Source organism: Euphorbia lathyris, chromosome 6, assembly GCF_963576675.1.
Source record: "Euphorbia lathyris chromosome 6, ddEupLath1.1, whole genome shotgun sequence".
Lineage (NCBI taxonomy): Eukaryota > Viridiplantae > Streptophyta > Magnoliopsida > Malpighiales > Euphorbiaceae > Euphorbia > Euphorbia lathyris.
In genome coordinates this window covers 89,998,545-90,017,059 of record NC_088915.1, presented here as the reverse complement: position 1 = coordinate 90,017,059, position 18,515 = coordinate 89,998,545, and positions in this window count along the sequence as shown.

The following is an 18,515-nucleotide window of genomic DNA, read 5'->3' as shown; positions in this document are numbered from 1 at the left end:
AACCATGGTTCTCAAGGTTCCCCAGATTCCAATGGGGGACGTGGATCGTCCGGCGCTGAGAAGTATCAAATTCCATACTTGAGGGACGGCGTTGTCTTGCAGAAGGCTGCTAGTTCAGCAGGCCGAGAAAATAGTGGTAAGTCACCTGTTTCTCAATATTTTGGAAACACTAATCCTACCTCCCACACAGCTTCATATCATGAGGAGGAAGGAGGCCACCATATCACTAGGGACATGGGGGGCAACTATAGAGGCAATGGAAGGAACACTGGATTTCTTTATATGCCTTACGGTCACCATCAGAATGGCATGCCTCAATAAGTTCCAGCATTCAATATGGAGGCAGTGAGAGAAGTTGTCCAAGAGCTGTATGGGCCTGGCCTTCTTCAAGTTGGCCGCCCTGAGTTCCACAAGCCTTACCCCCATGTGATTGACATGGAGAATCCTTACCCAAGGGGATACAGAGTACCTGACTTCTCCCTATTCTCTGGGGAAGATGGCTTGTCAACTTTAGAGCACGTAGCAAGGTTCACGATCCAGTGTGGAGAACTTTCCAACTAAACCATCTCAAGTTGAGGCTCTTCCCAAATTCTCTGACGGGACCAGCATTCACTTGGTATGCTACTCTCCCTAGAGACTCCATCCATGGTTGGCAAGATATGGAGAGGCAATTTCACACTCAATTCTTCCGAGCAGAGCCAGAAGTGTGTGTTGCAGAACTTTCTAGGCTTACTCGGAAGGGAGGTGAAAGAGCAAACCAGTTCATTGCTCGTTTCAAAAAGATGAGGAACATATGCAATGTCTATCTCCCAGAGGTGGAGTACATGAAGATGGCCCAAAGGGGACTTGGCATTGAGCTGAGGAAGAAGTTCCAAAGGATGGAGTTCAGAGACTTTTATGAGTTAGCTGCCAAGGTGACAGAGTACGAAGATCTGTTGAGGGAATAGAGTCACAGAAAGAAGAGTGCCATGGGAACTTACTATCAAGAAATATACCATGAGGTTGCAGTGGCAGATCTTAAAAGTACAGGGACTCATGTTTTCCCCTTACTCCAGTCCACCGAAGGAGATGATGCAGCAAAGAAATCTTTTAATGATAAACCTCCGCAATTCAGCTTTGATGTGTCCAATAGTGATGCTCTCTTTGACTTTCTCTTAAAGGAGAATTTTATTACTTTGCATGCAGGTCATAAAATACCAACAAAAGAGGAAATCAAAGGGAAGACATATTTCAAGGATCATGATTCATGGAATCATGCAACCAACAATTGTTGGGGCTTCAAGAATGCAGTTCAGGAAAGAATCAACAAGGGAATTCTTAAGTTCCCAGAGAAGAAAGAAGCAATGTTAGTTGATGAAGATCCTTTTCCACCAGTGGTGACTATGAACATGGTGGCAGTGGATATGCGAGATGTCCTCAATAGGAAGAAGGAAGACCTTCGTTTGAAACTTAGAGAGTCCAAGAAGGAGAAAGGCAGAAGTTACCATATTTGGATCCCTAAGGAGTATCTTAGAGGTCCCGATAAAGTTCAAGCTAACACCAGCGAGCAAGGGGGCAGAAGTTAAAAATTCGAGTAGAAGTGAAGAGCATTGGAGGGAATCATTATGAAAGAAGAGTTCAGACCGAGAGGGATCAAAAACCTCTAAGAAGTCAATTTCACCAAGAGAAGTATTCCCCCAACGAGAGGAGACCTCGTTTTGTGGTGCCTCAAGCAGAAACTTCTGGTAAGTGGCGCGTGGTACGCCATAAAAAGTTCCCCCAACCTCTTACAAGAACACAAAAGAGAAGGATGCAACGTAAGAGGGCAGCTGTTGAAAGACACCATAATGAGAAAGATGAAGTAAGGGAACCGGTGGAAAAAGAAGAAGTGAAAACTGGTGATCCAGAGTCAATAGTTCCAGAGGAGGAGCCTGAGGAAATCATTCAAAATGTGCGAATAGGTGATATGGTGATACCTATCAGGTGTGCAACAGCATCAGTGACATTGCCAGCTGATTTCCTAGGAAATTCAAGGGATCATCATCCTGAAGAGGAGAATAGTTCACCTATTCCTGAGAAGAGAGATTCATTCACCAGTGGGGTCACAATTCAATCGAGTGGCCCAGGAGAACCAAAAAGAGAGGTATTTGAGAAACCTGCAGATAGCATGACTAAACACATCAGGCCTCTTTACATCAAGGCACACCTAAATGGCAAGCCAGTATCAAAAGTGTTTATCGATAATGGCTCTACAGTGAATATCATGCCATTTAGGATGATAAAGACCTTAGGGAAGTCAATAGAAGATCTAATTGCCACAAAGGTTATGGTGTTAGCTTTCACAGGGGAAACCACCAAAACCTTAGGAGTTCTGCCAGTAGATATTACTGTGGGAAGCAACACATCTATGGCAGCATTCTTCGTTGTTGATTCAACAGCAAGCTATCAAATCTTGCTAGGGAGAGACTGGATTCATGCCAATTGGTGTGTACCGTCCTCACTCCATCAATTCTTGCTTCTTTGGAAAGGAAATGAAGTAGAATTTGTCTAGGAAGATGGGAAACCATTTACAACTCAAGCTGATTCCGTGGAGGCAATGTACTATGATGGAGCTATGGGTCCAATAGAGTTCAAAGGTGAAAGCAAGAGAGGAGGACCCAAAAGTATCACATGGAAGAAGCAATGTCAGAACAAAGGGAAAGCAATCCTCCAACCATCAGCCATCGTTCCATCCAAAGCTTGGGGAGCGTTGGGAGAACCGATCATCGAAGAAATCGATGATTAGTAAGCATAATGAGAAAGAAATGGCAGTAGCTGCCGCTTCCATACAAAAACCCCAAGTGCAGCAGGTGTTGGAGGAATTGCAGAAGGAAGAAGGTCTGGAGGCTCTAGGTGCTGAAGTAATCTATGAAGAAGATCCTCTGGAAGAAGAAAGTGAAAACGTCATCCAGATAGATGAATTGAAACCAGCTCCTTCACCACTAGAGGATGATAGATCATTGGCTAGAGATCCATTAGAGGAAGTGAACGTGGGAACTTCTGATAACCCAAGATGTACATACGTCAGTAGTATTTTGGATCCACACATCAAAGAGAGACTCATTGCATTGTTGCAAGAGTACAAGGATTGCTTTGCATGGGAGTATCATGAAATGCCTGGACTCAGTATACAGTTGGTGGAGCATTGTCTTCCAATGAAGCCAGAATTTAAACCTTATAAACAACCTCCCAGAAGAATGTCCAAAGAGGTAGAATTGAAGGTGAAGGAAGAAATTGAAAAGTTGCTGAAAGCTGGATTCATAATACCCATCAGGTATGCTCAATGGTTATCTGATGTTGTACCGGTGGTAAAGAAGAATGGCAAGCTACGAGTTTGTGTGGACTTCAGAGACCTTAATACAGCAACTCCGAAAGATGTGTATGTGATGCCCATGGCAGACATGTTGGTGGATGCGGTACCTAACAACGAGCTTTTATCTTTTTTAGATTGTGTGTCAGGATATAATCAAATCGCCATTGCTGAAGAAGATACTTCAAAGATCGTCGTTCGATGTCCAGGTGCTATTGGGACATTTGAGTGGCTGGTCATGCCTTTTGGCTTGAAGAATGCAGGTGCTACCTACCCAAGACCAATGAATGCCATTTTCCATGATATGATTGGAAAAAATCTGGAGGTTTACATTGATGACATCGTCATAAAGTCCAAAAAATAAATGGAGCACATAGATCACTTGAGATGTGGTTTTCAAAGGATGAGGGAGCATCAACTGAAACTTAATCCCCTCAAGTGTGCTTTTGGGGTGAAAGCTGGAAACTTTCTCGGGTTCCTGGTGCACCAAAGAGGCGTGGAGATAGATCAGAACAAAGCCAAGGCGATCATGGAGTCCAAATCCCCTCAAACAAAAAAGGAGCTTCAGCGGTTCTTTACTGAGCAATCGAGGTTCATCACTGCCAAACAATGTTCTAAAATCTTGAATTTTAGCTAAAATATGGATCTAGATATGTAACTGCGACAGAACCAGCTCTACAGCGAGGTCTACTCCAAAAAAATGGGACTCCTACACGAGCTCTTGGGACCTTATATATATAAGCAAGTAAACTACCTTTCTTAAGTCCTTTCCCTTTGGCTGCCTTACTTGCTTACCTGGGAATTACTTCATAACTACTCTGGGTGGAATTGCCACAACATGGGCGTTCTTCTTAGCAAGAATTATTGCAGTAGGATAATAGCTAGGAGGATTTGAAAAGCATTATGGCATTAAGATTTCTAGAGCCGGCCAAAGGACCCGCATGCTCGGATCTTGTATCAGGATTAGCTTCTATAGGAATAGATTTCTAATAGGGAGAAGCTCTTACGGAGATATTGGCAGAAAAACGGGTGCTGGGAAGGATAGACTATATATAGTAGATCCGACTTCCTCGACTGAAAGGTGAGCTATGGGGTCCAGGTTAGTTGTGAATTATCTCAGGAGGTTCATCTCCAACTTGGCTGGAAAGTCTAAGACATTTTCTGATTTGCTGCGGTTAAAGAAGGAAGATGAATTTAAATGGGAGGAACACCATCAGCAAGCCTTCCAGAGTATCAAAGAGTATCTATGCAAACCTCTTGTACTTATGCCGCCAAGGCCAGGTGTACCTCTGAAGCTTTATCTATCTGCCGCTCATGATTCCATTGGATGCTTGTTAGCACAAAACAATTCCAAAGGGTATGAGCAGGAAATATATTATCTAAGTAGATTCTTGAATGCAACTGAGGTAAAATATTCACCAATCGAGAAACTTTGCCTTACATTGTATTTTTCTTGTACCAAACTACGTCATTACATGATTGGGGCAAGGGTTTTGGTGGTATCTCAAACTGACTTGATCAAGCACATGTTGAATAAGCCGCTCATAACTGAGAGGATTGGAAAGTGGACACTGGCTTTGGCAGAGTTTACTCTGGTGTACTATCCTCAAAAATAAGTGAAGGGGCAAGCACTTGCAGATTTCCTTGCAGATCACCCTTGTCTTAATGTGAAGGATGAAATAGATCAAGATCTACCAATCTTCAGTGTTGAAAAATCCCGCTGGATTTTGAAATTTGATGGATCTAGCACCGAGACATCTGCAGGAGCAGGAGTAGTCATTATATCCCCCATGGGAACCAAAATAACAATGTCTTTCAACCTGGATTTCAAATGTATGAACAATCAGGCTGAATATGAAGCTGCAGTCATTGGCCTAGAGATCTTGAGGGAGTTAGGAGCAGATGAAGTCTTGATCCAAGGGGATTCCCAACTCGTACTGAGGCAACTATCAGGAGAATATAAATGCACTAGTCTCAGCTTGGCTCCATATTATACAGCCGCTGTTCAACTACTACAGGAATTCAATGATTTCTCTTTTCTTCATGTTCCAAGAGAGATGAACTGTGAGGCTAATGAGCTAGCTCAAATAGCCTCTTGTTTGAAAATGTCAGAAGAAGTCACCCATAAGTTGATAATGATCAAGAAGCTCAGACATCCTTCCATCATGGAGAGGGGAATTCAAGTGGAGACATTCAATACAGATGTTAATCTAGCTAGTGACTGGAGGAGTCCCATCAAGGAGTATTTGTCGAACCCAGGAAGACGAGTACCGTATTCCCTCAAGATTAGAGCATTGAACTTCTTATTGATGGAAAGTGACTTGTACCGCAAAAATGTAGATGGACTTTTGCTGAAATGCTTAGGATTTTCAGACAACATGGAAGTTATTAAGCAAGTCCACGAAGGAGTATGTGGAGCTCATCAGGCAGGCATCAAGATGAAGTGGCTCATAAGGAGACATTGTTGAAACACCTTTCTACATAATTTTGATTTGACAAAATTGTTTAAGTATAATATTCTAAACACACTAAGTTTAAATGCTTTGATTTATTCTACTAATGTGTTTGTTCAATGGTGAGTTAAATTGTTTATAAGACACAAGAATTAAAAGGCCCAAGCCCAATACGGAAGTCAAGGCCCAAGTCAAACAACTCAAGATAACTCGTCCCGCGTCTGTCAAAACAATGTCGCTGTGTACAAAACGCAACTCAGCAAGAGAAGGATCTAGAAGACCTTCGGGGAACAACTTCGGGACGAAGCTGCTGAGTAGATTCGACAAAGCGTACCAGACAGCAGCTGGCTAGAAAAAACTTCCAGACAAAGTATTTCTACATTGGGTAAAGTTCAGACGACACAGTATGCTGTCCATTTGACTTTACCATAAAAGGAGAGACATTCTGCCGAGCTGACTAAAAGCTGACCGAGGACAGAAGATACTCAAATCTGATTGGCCGAGAGCTCTGAGCAAGTCAGGATGACAACAACATGAAGCCGTTTCCCTCCAACGGTTATTTCGAAATTCGAAATGACCGATGCCCAGACGTCTCTATAAATAGAGTGCCATCAGAAGGTTCAACACTAACAGAACTTGATCAAGCCATTACGCTGACCAAATCTCTACGCAAGGTTCTGCAAGCAAAAAGCAAAGCAACCTTACACTACATTCAATATCTTTTGTGTAAAAGTCTAGAGTGATTATTCAATCATCTAAGGTGTCTTAGCAAATCATTGTTTAGGACAAACATTTATCATTTCTAGAGAATAGAAAGGAGAGGCTGAGTACTCGGTTATAGTACTCAGTGAGAGATTAGAATTGAGTAGAGGTATATAGGAAGGTACTCTTGTTATACTCAGTTGCTAAGATTGTAAAGGGTTTGAGGCCCTACCTTTAAAGAGCTCAGTAGAGGATTCGAAAGCTCAGAACATGTTCCAGGGACAAGACGTAGGCTTAGAGGCCGAACCTGGATAAATCTGCTGAGTAACGTATTTCTTACCTTTAACTCCTTATATATATTGCTTGCTTAAATAACCAAAAACTGACCAAGTAAAGAGGTCAAGCTGAGTTGTGTGCGTTGAACATCTGAGCTCAGGAATAGACTCTAAGTGCTATCTCCTGACTCAAGCTAAGAAACTGACCTAGTCACCAGTTGACTAAGCCAGTATCTTGCTGTTTACTCAGCGCCGCTGTTAAAACCTTTTTCCTAAGAAAAAGAAGTCTGCCCTAATTGTTAAAAAGTTTAAATAGTTCCTAACCCCCCCCCCTTGAAACTATACTTGCAACGTTATAAGGGACCAATAGACATGGGTACTTCTGGCCATCTATGCTGAAGGATTGTATGTCTTATGCAAAAAGATGCCACCAATGTCAAAGATATGGGTAGATTGAAAGAGTTCCTGCAGATGAGATGTACGCAGTCGTCAAGCCACCTTCAGAGGATGGGCAGTTGATTTGATAGGGAAAATTTATCTTGCATCATCAAAAGGGCACAACTTTATGATTGTGGCAACAGACTATTTCACAAAATGGGTGGAGGCCTTACCAATGAAGAAAGTGGACCAGAGAGATGTTGTGAAGTTCATCAAGGAGAACATCATTCATAGGTATGGGATCCCTCAGTCAATTACCACAGACCAAGGAACCATGTTCACAGGGGATGACATGAAGGACTTCATGGAAGATTATGGAATCAAGTTGTTGCACTCTACTCCTCATTATCCCCAAGCTAATGGGCAAGCTGAGGCCTCCAACAAAATTCTCATCAACATCCTTGAAAAGATGATCGAAGATATCCCAGGGAATGGCACGTCTTACTTTCAGAAACTTTATGGGCATACAGAACATCAAAAAGGAGTGCCACGGGCGTCAGTCCTTTCTCATTAACATATGGACATGATGTTGTGCTTCCTATGGAGATAGTAGTGTCGTCCCTCAAAGTAGCCAGACAAAATGAACTCACTCCAGCAGAATACACAAAGGCTATGACGATGGAACTTGAAGGATCTGATGAAGCTAGAATGCAAGCACTTGATCAAATGATCACCCAGAAAAGGAAAGTAACCAAAGCATACAATAAGAGAGTGAAGAAAAAGACATTTGAAGAAGGAGACATGGTTTGGAAACTCATCTTACCAGTTGGGACTAAAGATATGGAAAATGGTCTCCAAATTGGGAAGGACCATTCAAAATCTTCCAAGTTCTAAAAGGAAACTCTTATTGGTTAGCCAGCTTGCAAGGGGAGCCACATAAGAGGTTCATCAATGGAAAGTACCTCATGAAATTCTATCCCACCCTTTGGGAACTGAGGGAGCATCAGCCATAGGATATAAGCAATATGTATTTGATGTAACGCAAAGCAATTTCACTTTGAAAATTGTAAAGCTAGCTTATAGCCGCTATTTTGTTGCAATAAAATAATAGCAGGCCTCAAGGCCGCAATATTCATCAAGCAATGTTTATCAAGTCTATCTAACAAAGAAATCTCTCTGAGGAGAATTTACCTTTCCCTTGATGGAATCATGTTGATTTTCTGCATTGAATTGATTGATTAGGCTTCTACTTCTTGACACTGGCAAACCCATCGTCAAAATGAGGATTGGTAGTACACCGATGTCCACAACAGCTTCATTGATAACTTGAATTGGTGATGCGATCACAAGCAACTCGTTGGCAGCATTTTGATTAAAGGAAACCGACCAATGATTGATCCGACCTCTAATCCTTCTCACCATGAATTTTTTTTTTATTAGAATAGGTACTGGTTGTGCACTTATGTTCAGAGGCCTCTACTCCTTGGCACCGGCAAGCCATCATCAGAATAGGGATTGGTAGTGCACCGATGTCCACAACAGCAACCTCATTAACAACTTTGTTCATACTCCAATCCAACGTGAAACTAGACTGAATGATGGAATCTTCATCAACAATAATTGGTAGTGCAACACGAACAACTTGGTAGCACTATGATTAGAGGAAACCAACCAGTTAACTGATCCGGCCTCTAATCCTTCTCACTAGGAAACTCTTTTCTCAGAATAGGTACTAGTTGTGCATTTATGTTCAGAGGCCTCTACATCTTGACACCGGGAAACCCTTCGTCAGAACATAGGCTGATTATGGACTTCAGATCAGGGGTCTCTAATCCCACGTACAAGCAAGCCGGATGATGGAAACTTTGTCAACATGGAGCTTTTCCGTCACAATAGGGATTGTACATGTAATATACACAACAGCCCCAGGGACAACTTTGTCACGATCACAATTCAAGAAGATGCAACAGATGCGATCATTCTTCAACCTGCAATTAAAAAAAAAAATTTGATATATATCAGTGAAACCAGACTCAAATTCAAACTGGGACAGAATCGTGTGAAAGGCTCGCAATTGAGTTCAGAGCTGAAGATTGAAGATGAGTCTCTCCATTTGCAATTATATCTTCTTTGAGAGATTTCTTTGATGTTGAAGCTCACTTTATGCCGGGTTTGACAAATAGGCGGATCAAACTGTTGTTGAAACTCTCAAGGAGAAGCTGCGGATACCGGTTTCGCCACTTTAGCCGGTTTCGGCATCGTTTTTTGTTTCTCTGCACTCTTAGCTTTGGCTTAGCAGCTGGATTCTTTTTAGCTGCACTTTCAGATTCAGCTGCGGGAGCTTTTGCGATTCTTCTCTGCACTTTCGGCATCGTTGTAACCTTCTTTTTCTCTTTCGGCACCTTAGCCACGGGAGCTTTTGCGATTCTTCTCGACTTCCTTTCCGACAACAGTATCAGCAACTGCAGTATCAGCCATTGAGTTAACTGCACAGAACACTTCTCAAGTTGAAAGTGGTTATTCAAAAATCAATTCTCTGGAACTGCATGTCAGCGGCAGAAGTAAGAAGAGAGAAGGAAAGGTAAGTCTAATTTGATTTGCTGTCAACAAAAATTAAAGTTAGGGTTACATAGACTATTTATTTAGCTAGTCAAAAGAGTTATTTTTCAATTAGGATTGACTATTTATCTGATCTATCAATATTTTATTTTAAAGAGATAGGAATGTTTAACTGTCTTTGATTTTGAATAGAGTTGTTCTCATCCTTAACTTGATCTCCATTGTTTTTTATAATCTCTTATCACTTTTTACGTTTTCTGAAATTGGGATTGGGATTAGAATTTCTATTTATTTTATATGACAATCAGTTTGATCTTTCTTTTGATTTTACTTAATTTTATTGTATTTTGTTAATTGTTTTACCGTCAACTAAAATTCTAGTTTTTTTATTTCATTTAAATTTCATATTTATTTTATTTTATATTTTTTGGTTTGCGTTTTTGTTTTTATTTTTGTTTTTATTTTATTTTATTTTTTTGAATTTTTTGAAGTTTAAAAGATTTTGTTAAGGGATCCAAGCATAAATTTTCGTTTCTCAAATCCATGCTTGTGGGGGGCAATTGTTTACACTATAAATAATTTTTGGCTTTTAATTATTTTTAATATATTAATTGGCCCAATTTATATCTAAATAGATTTTCCAATAGTGAATACCGAGGGAAAACTATTTTCTAGGATGAACCTCAAGGGGAACTTAAGGTAAATCAAAGGACATTAGAAGGTCAGTTAATATTTTAACGTGTATTTTTGTGAGCCACTTAAAATGCAGAAAAGTGAGAGAGCGTCATAAGCAATCCATCGTGAAAGTCAAAGTGGAGCAGTTATCAAGACGTGGATTGAATGTGGAGAACGTGACTTGTGGAAGTAAGGAGGAAGTTACCCCAACGTCTATTAAAGGAAGAAATCACGATGAGAACAGCCCGAACAAATCAACCCAATCAACCAACTCAACAGACACAAGCCAAAACTCTAGCAAATTACCTCTAGACTTCAGCATTTTACAATTCTCAATTGTTTCCTTAGATCTAATTTTCAAGTGCAAAGTCCATTTATTTCCAGTACAATTTTATTTTTATTTGTTGTTCAATCATTTTCTGTAAGGTCGGTATCGTTTTGATAATCGAATCTTTAGGAATTTTCGGTCTCTTTAATTCTTACAGTCGTTTGATATTTAGAAGTTAGAAAGCGCACTCAATTTCATTCCATAGTTTGATAATACTATAATTATCTGGCACGCCCGCAATTTCCCACGAAAGAGTCAAACAATTTATTATCTTGTAAATTATGTTTTTAATTTATTTTTAGTAAAAGTATAGGTATTTTATTATTTAACTCGTCAAATAAATGTACGGATTGGACCGACCCGAATTCCTGAATCTCTGAATTGGACGAGACCAAAATTTTCAATCCAATCCTAGAGATTCATTTTTAGGAATCTCCGAAGTTCAATCCAATCCTGGAGATTCTTGAATCCCCAAACTAGACCGAACAATAACAATAGGAATCTTTCATTCGCATTCTGATTTATACGTGCTACTTTAACCAACCAAATATCTCCAGGTACAGTTTAATCTCATATTGATATACATATTATTAAGTGAAAATCACAACCAAAAAAAGGTTGATGTGTTCAGCTTTAGACATTCAATTAATTGATATTATTCAGTTAGATTCAATATTTATATTTATTAGATATTCGGTTATTCAGATTTGGTTCGGTTTTCAAACCGAATTGTCCATTGAACACCATAGCAGAAATATCAAAAAGTTGGATTTAAATAACTAGGAAAAAGAAATAATTGTTTAGGACAAATACAAAGGGTTAGGTATATATTAGGCCAAGTAAATGTATAGAAGAGTAACTATATTTGTTTAGGGGTGCTCAACGGTCGGTTTGGTTTGAAAATTGAGCCGAATAAAATTAAACGAAAATCAAATACTAAAAAAAAAATACAAACTGACCATAATCAAATTAAAGTAAACTGAACCGAACTATTCGTTTAATTAATTATTATTATTATTATTTCTTACTATAACTATTAGGGAAACTTCTTAAAAAAAACTATTAGGGAGACAATTGTAAATCAGTTACACAAATTTTATATCAGAGTCTTCCTTTTGGATTTGTATAACTGTAAATTGTACAATATAGAAAAATTCAATTTGATCAACAACCAGCATTCAGAGTTATCTCTTTCCAGAGTTATCTCTTTCCAAAGAAGACTTAATACATCAGTTGAGAGGCGGAGGCGGAGGCGGAGCACCTGAGAAAATATGGACCAAACTTTTTATTTCATTGAACAGAATTTGATATCTGTTAAATGAATCCATATTTTGTTGCATCATTTGTGTTTCAAACCGTGTCTCCATATCCCGCAGGAGTCTCATAATCTCCATAGTCGATATAGGAGCATCAGAGGTCGCTCCACCGGCCTGTCCCCCCATATGAGGGTGTGACTCACCGCCTATCTCCTCAGTTCCCATGTTTACCACAAACTGACCAATATCACCAGCAAGTGGTGCTACACTAGGCACGCCAGCTACCCCAATATCACCCGCAAGTGTTGCTTGAAATCCCATTACTGGTGGCACAGGTGGTGCTATCCCCAAGCGGTAGAGGCAAACCAATTTCTGCACATACCTCCAACCAGGCGTCATGAGGTATGTCGGGACACGCGTTGACATGTGTCCCGGCATACCTCATGACGCCTGGTTGGAGGTATGTGCAGAAATTGGTTTGCCTCTACCGCCTGGGGTAGCACCACCTATGCCACCAGTCATGGGATTTCAAGCAGCACTTGCAAGTGATATTGGGGGACCTGGCGTGCCTAGTGTAGCACCACTTGCTGGTGATATTGGTCAGTTTGTGGTAAACAGGGGACCCGATGAGATAGGCGGTGAGTCACACCCTCATATGGGGGGACAGACCGGTGGAGCAACCTCTGATGCTCCTATATCGGCTATGGAGATTAGGAGACTCCTGCGGGATATGGAGACAAGGTTTGAAACACAAAATATGGATTCATTTAACAGATATCAAATTCTGTTCAATGAAACAAAAAGTTTGGTCCATATTTTCTCAGGTGCTCCGCCTCCGCCTCCGCCTCTCAACTGATGGAAAGAGATAACTCTGAATGTTGGTTGTTGATCAAATTGAATTTTTCTATATTTTACAATTTACAGTTATACAAATCCAAAAGGAAGACTCTGATATAAAATTTATGTAACCGATTTACAATTGTCTCCCTAATAGTTTTTTTAAGAAGTTTCCCTAATAGTTATAGTAAGAAAGAATAATAATAATAATAATAATAATTAATTAAACGAATAGTTCGGTTCAGTTTACTTTAATTTGATTAGGGTCAGTTTGTGTTTTTTTTTTACTATTTGATTTTCGTTTAATATCTAACACATAAATCCCATTTTGTGAAATTCCTGAAAAATAAAAGATCGAATCTTTATAAAAATTGCAACTCTTGTCTTTTATTGAAATATGAAAACCATCGTCAACAAGACGGCTAATAGAAATAATATTTCTAGATATTCCTAGAATATCCTTAGGCTGCATCCGGTATCAAATACCAAAAGATTCAGACTGTGAAATTTCAATATAAAACATACCAGATGTTGAAGTCCCGGCTTCTTCCCCTTTTGAGGAAGGCTAGGTACACCAACAGTTTCTTTTTCAATGCCCGTCTTCACCACAGAAGTGGCACTCTCCTTTGGGCTTCTTCACTTCCTTTCCCTTAGTTTTGTTGGGCACGGCTTTCTTACCTTTCTTCATATTGGGCTCAACTGACTTGAGCATATTTGCAAGCTCTTCAAAAGAGGTTTGCAAGTCATTCATCTGACAGTTCATAATGAACTGTGAATAACTCTCTGGGAGGGATTGAAGAATTAAGTTTATGCTTAATTCGTTATCCATCGCAAATCCAATACTAGAAAGTTTGGTAATGTATCCAATCATCTTGACACAATGTGTCCTGACAGATGTGCCCTCTTGCATCCTACTACGATATAGCAACTTGGATATCTCGTAGCGTTCGCACCTGGTTTGTTTCCCAAACAATTCCTTTAGGTGCATGATGATGGAATAGGCATCCATTTCCTCATGTCGCCTTTGTAATTCCGGTGTCATCGATGCAAGTATGATGCATCCGGTATGATCATCATCAGCCTTGTGCTTCTGGTAAGCATCAATTTCCTCAATGGGTGCATCATTAGTAGGGAGAGGGGGTATCGATGTATCAAGTACATACCCTATTTTATCGAACTTCAAAACAATTTTGAGGTTACGAAACCAGTCGGTGAAGTTTGAACAATTCAATTTGTTATCGGTAAGAATGTTTTGCAGATTGGTGTTAGTCATGATTTTTAAGAGTGTTTTAATTTAAAACTTGAGATGTGAGAAAGAGTAAACGTATGTCATTCATTTGCTTTAAAGTATAACAATCTAAAATTATAGGCCTTTTAATTTATTTCAGATTGCTCCCACTATTTTGCCAAATTAATAGCCCTCCATATTAATTCGAAGAATTTCACAAATCCTTTAGTGAGCTAGGATCCTAACTCCTGAGATTTCGCCTTGAGTTTGCTCAACAAGCTAGTCCCATTTGTTAGGTAGATTCATGTAATCAATCACATCTCGAATGTGACTCCTAGGTTATTGGGTTACTAACCACATTAGTAACTAATATGCTACTCATATTAATCTCAACCATATTGCCCATTAGTTTATGACACCATGAGTTTGCTCATCCAATTATCATAATCTAATTAATATATACCTAACCCCTTGTATTTGTCCTAAACAATGATTTCTTTTTCCTAGTTATTTAAATCCAGCTTTTTGATATTTCTGCTAGGGTGTTCAATGGACAATTTGGTTTGAAAACCGAACTAAATCTGAATAACCGAATGTCTAATAAATATAAATATTGAATCTAACTGAATAATATCAATTAATTGAATGTCTAAAGCTGAACACATCAACCTTTTTTTGGTTGTGATTTTCATTTAATAATATGTATATATCAATATGAGATGAAACTCTACCTAGAGATGTTTGGTTGGTTAAAGTAGCACGTATAAATCGGAATGCGAATGAAAGATTCCTATTGTTATTGTTCGGTTCAGTTTGGGGATTCAAGAATGAATCTCTAGGATTGGATTGAAAATTTTGGTCTCGTCCAATTCATAGATTCAGGAATTCGGGTCGGTCCAATCCAGTACATTTATTTAACGAGTTAAATAATAAAATACCTATACTTTTACTAACAATAAATTAAAAACATAATTTACAAGATAATAAATATATAAAATTCTTAATAAAAAATAACATGTGTTTACAATACCAAATATTAATTTCAACTGAAATAAAGTAATTGGTTAACCGAATTGCTAAAAAACAAATGAGTAACTTAGTTTCAAGATTAATAATTTTAATATCTTAACACACATAAATCTTAAGAAATACACAACTTAAGCCGAATAGCAACAAATTAAAGTACAATAGCAGAAAAAACTTGATCAGATTCTAACGAGTTAAAATTCAAAAGCTGACATCAAAATTTGACTAAAGTCAAACACTACCAAATTAATTGATCTATTTTGGTTGTTATATGTATACAAATTTTAGGATTTAACCAACAACCAAAATAAATAGTAGGAGAAACAATACGTGAAATTCAAATTGCAAACAATTAGATTTCATTTTAGAAAGGAAATTGAGAATATGATGTCAGAACTAGGATTCTGGTGAACTGGGATTTTCATGAACTATAATTTTAGAATAGGAAGAAAAAAGAATGAGAATAGAGAGAATAGATAGAAGAATATAGAAGAAAAAAAAAGATTTCATTAACCAATTGCATAATCAATTAGTACAAGCTGATTCTTTTAAATAGGAAATGGGACAAGGAAAATACAGTTGGCCTAACAAATCATCACCTACTAATTCTAACCTACCTTAAATAATAATAGGAAATATAACCTACCTTAAATCACCCTAATAATTTTAACCTACCTTAAATAAAAATACGAAATACAACATACCTTAAATAAAAATAGGAAATACAACCTTTCACTAAATAGGAAAAAACAAAACCTCATATATAAAATATAAATTTAATATGATAAATCTTCAGTTCTTTCAATCCAGTTCGGTCCAATCCAATCTAATTCGGTTATCGGTCCAGTTCTGGATAATTTCAGTCCAGTTCGATCTAGTTCTTTGATAAAAAGTAAAGAATCCAGTTCGGTCCAATTCTAGATCTTTTTACTCGGATATTGTACCAGTTTCTCCAAGATCCGCGTCCAGCCCTAATAAGGATTAGGAAACCGGGAAACAATATTTGTAATACTATAAGAAACGAAAATTGAAAAATGATATTTGTAAAAATAGAGGAAATGGAAACGTGGGAGAAACAAGTAAATTATATAAATATATGGTCAATAATTCACTAAAAAAACTTCTCCAATCATGATCAAAACTTTATCTCGAGCCTTAATTCACAGGAAAAAAAATCCCAATCATGATCAAAACTAAATCTAAAACCGTAATTCACTAAGATTTTTCCCCTTAGATCATCTACAATAATGACTAATGCTTTTAAAAATTGATGAAATCAAAAGGCATACATGCGACATTATACGAGGACTGAAACGGTAATTTTATTTGTTTGTCATTAATGCAAGAAGAACACACAGAAATATCCTTAATCCTATTACATGAAATAAAATTTTTATTCTGCAGGACTCTCAGTATAGGAGGTCCTGGATGACCTAAACGGCTATGCCAGACATCAGAAGACAATGCAGTAAACGCAGACGGAGAGGAGGACGACACGGAAGGACTAGATGTGACTGGGTAGAGATCTCCTTTACTGTTACATCTCATGATAGGAATTCCCGTCTGTATATCCTTCACAGAAAAACCCAAAGGATCAAATTCAACAGAAACATGGTTATCTTTAGTAAACTTTCGGACGGAAATAAGATTTTTTATGAGTTGTGGAGCATGTAAGACATCATTTAATTTTAAGGGAAAGTGTTTAGTGTCTAATTGCGTATTGCCAGATCCACAAATTGGAACACAAGTACCATTACCGACTATAATATTGCCATTGAAGCTCGAATTAAAATAAGACGTAAGTGTACCTTTATGAGCTGTCATATGAGATGTTGCTCCGGTGTCCATATGCCATTGATCAAGAGGTGGTGTGATGAGGAAATACTCAAAGTTATTCAGAAGTGATCTCACTGATGACAATGATTCACAGGTGTCAGCACCGTGTTCACCCACAGTTCAATGTACGTTTGATGAAGGTCATGCCTTTGAGCGACATCTAGCAAAGATTAGTTCTTTTAATTTCAAGTCGAGCAACAAGAGATCGGGACAGATCCCTGTTCCACCAGAAGAATTAAGGTGCCCTATATCATTGCAATTAATGTATGATCCTCTTATAAATGGAAGCATTTACAGTGTCGACATTAATATGATGATGCTTGAACATTGCAGGATTGTCTGAAAGAGAAACCTCCACAAAGTACCCAACTGTCTACTTGTTGGATGATTAGATTGGTATGATTTGATCACTGTTTCTCCCAACTGTCTACTTGTTGGATGATTAGATTGGTATGATTTGATCACTGTTTCTCATGTTGTTCTTGCTCCCTTAAAGTATGGATTTGATCATTGTTTCTTATGTTGTTCTCACTCTCTTAAAGTATGGAATGCAAAATGGCCTGAATCAGGGAAGAAAGACAAATTTGATTTTCATTATAAGCAAGCACTTATTCATGAACAAATATGGAGCATTCAAGTTAGTAAAGTTTACCCTGTTTAATTTGCACATAATTACTAAATTCATTTATATAATATGCTAATCTAATCTTATTTTTGTAGTTATAAGGTTAAGCAAGAGCTGTTAATGAAACAACAACATGATAGGCAATTTTACAAAATCAAAGGGATAAAGGGTTCAGAAATGAGAACAGTGTCCCTCGGTGAATCTGAATCTGGTTCAAAAGGTGGGACTGAAGTGTTCTTGCCTAGAGGAATCACTAATCCCAATGGTTCATGCAAAAACCAATCAATCACCTGTTTAACAAATCACTCTTTTTTCTTTTGTTAATTATGTTTTTTAATGTAGTGGTTTGAAGTTCTTGATGGACTCCTGGGAAAGCATTGGAGGAATGTGGGTTTGCGATTTAATTGCACTTTTCTATTATTTGGTATCTATTACAAATATATTTATTCCATTATTATTTGACTCTTGCTTTAACTATATCTTGAATCACATGTCCTGCTAATGAATTTTAGTGATTAAGTTAATGATTAATGAATAATCAATTTGAATATTGCAGCAACATATATCACATAGATGACCATTTGGATAAAAGGACATTGACATACATATTTGGGGTTCGTTGTGCTACAACTGTGTTTATTCCATTGCTTGTCCTTGTTATGACTACTTACACTGCTTGGTATCTCACCATTGCCTCTATTCTTCATGGCCAGGTATATATATATGTTTCTTTATATTAATTAATTAAATTGCATGGATTTATTTTTCATGAAATACATACACGACAAGTACTCTTATATAAAGCATATTTTGTCCCTCACATGTTGGCATGCTCTGTGTACACCAAATCCCTGTTGTCCTTTTCTCTTGTCGATAAAATACGAATTTAATGGTTAGATAATTTTCTCAATGAACAAAGTTCAAAGATGATTTTAGACTCGAAGCTCGGCTCAAGCTCGTTTATTTTCTAATGAACTAAGTCGAGCTTGAACAAGCCAAAGCTCGGCTC